The sequence below is a fragment of the Octopus bimaculoides genome, chromosome 22 (assembly GCF_001194135.2).
Source record: "Octopus bimaculoides isolate UCB-OBI-ISO-001 chromosome 22, ASM119413v2, whole genome shotgun sequence".
NCBI lineage: Eukaryota > Metazoa > Mollusca > Cephalopoda > Octopoda > Octopodidae > Octopus > Octopus bimaculoides.
In genome coordinates, this window is record NC_069002.1 from 22,294,984 (window position 1) to 22,295,986 (window position 1,003).

General features: G+C 42.1%; 1 long non-coding RNA gene across 1 annotated transcript in view; it reads right to left on the reverse strand.

Moving 5' to 3' along the window:
• LOC106875706 (uncharacterized) overlaps window positions 1–1,003 on the reverse strand; it is a 30,156-nt gene that overhangs the window by 17,906 nt on the left and 11,247 nt on the right. Inside the window, exon 2 of the long non-coding RNA XR_001410152.2 lies at window positions 787–874. This is a non-coding gene — a long non-coding RNA (uncharacterized LOC106875706). The remainder of the gene's footprint in view (window positions 1–786; window positions 875–1,003) is intronic.

A 1,003-nucleotide genomic window follows, 5' to 3' on the forward strand; every position in this document is an offset into this window, starting at 1 on the left:
GTGTGTGTGTGTGTGTGTGTGTGTGTGTGTGTGTGTGTGTGTGAGAGAGAGAGTAGGTTGCATCTCCGGAATTTTTCGAAGCGAGGGCACAAGGTCAGAAGGGTACACTTCTTTTCTTGAGGGAAAAACGTGCCCTTCAGGCTACCCCTTAAGTTTGTTCCTGGTGTGTGTAGGCAAATATACATATCAAGGCCTTGTTTTGTTGGTGTCCAGTGGGGATACATAATCAGTCATGTGATGTAACAGTTTGTCATGTGACGTGGAGGATCAGTCATGTGATGTGAGGTTCAGTCACGTGATGTAGCAATCTGTGTGAAGACCCATGCCCAAAATGCTCCACACTGAAACAGAACCAAACCCAAACCACCACCCCCACCTCATGTTTGAGAAGCAAAGTTCTGAATCTCCTGACCCAGCTTGCACTTATAAGGCACAAAGCCGTGCCTATGGTTATATACCTGAACCAATAGATTTGTAGATCACACCTAAACAATTGGCTCAATCATGGTTGACCTGGAGTTAAACGACAACATTGACAACAACAAAAAAACATAAAATCTTACAAAAGGCTGTCACAGCAGTGAGACCCAATTACAGTCACATGGCCTGAACCAATACAAACTGTTTTGGTCACAGGCACACCTCAGTGTCAATTAAGAAGATCCACAACTGACCACTCAGTTGATTGCCTGGTACCTTATGGACCTAGCCAGCGGCAGCACTTCAATCACCCATAGACATTCACTTTGTTAAACAATCTGGTTTGACATTTTACATGGTGCTTACCTTTAAAAATTCTGGAGGGGTTCTGAAGACACCAACTCCGAGAGGGGTTCCAGTTAGAATTACATCTCCAGGCTTCAAAGTGACAAACCTAACACAAAACAGAACATTATCAGAAAATAATTCATCTTATTAACAAAAATATCAGTTATTGTCAAATAATTATTTGTTAAAAATGATGGTGGTGGTGTTGTTGTTGTTGTTGTTGTTGTTGTTGTTG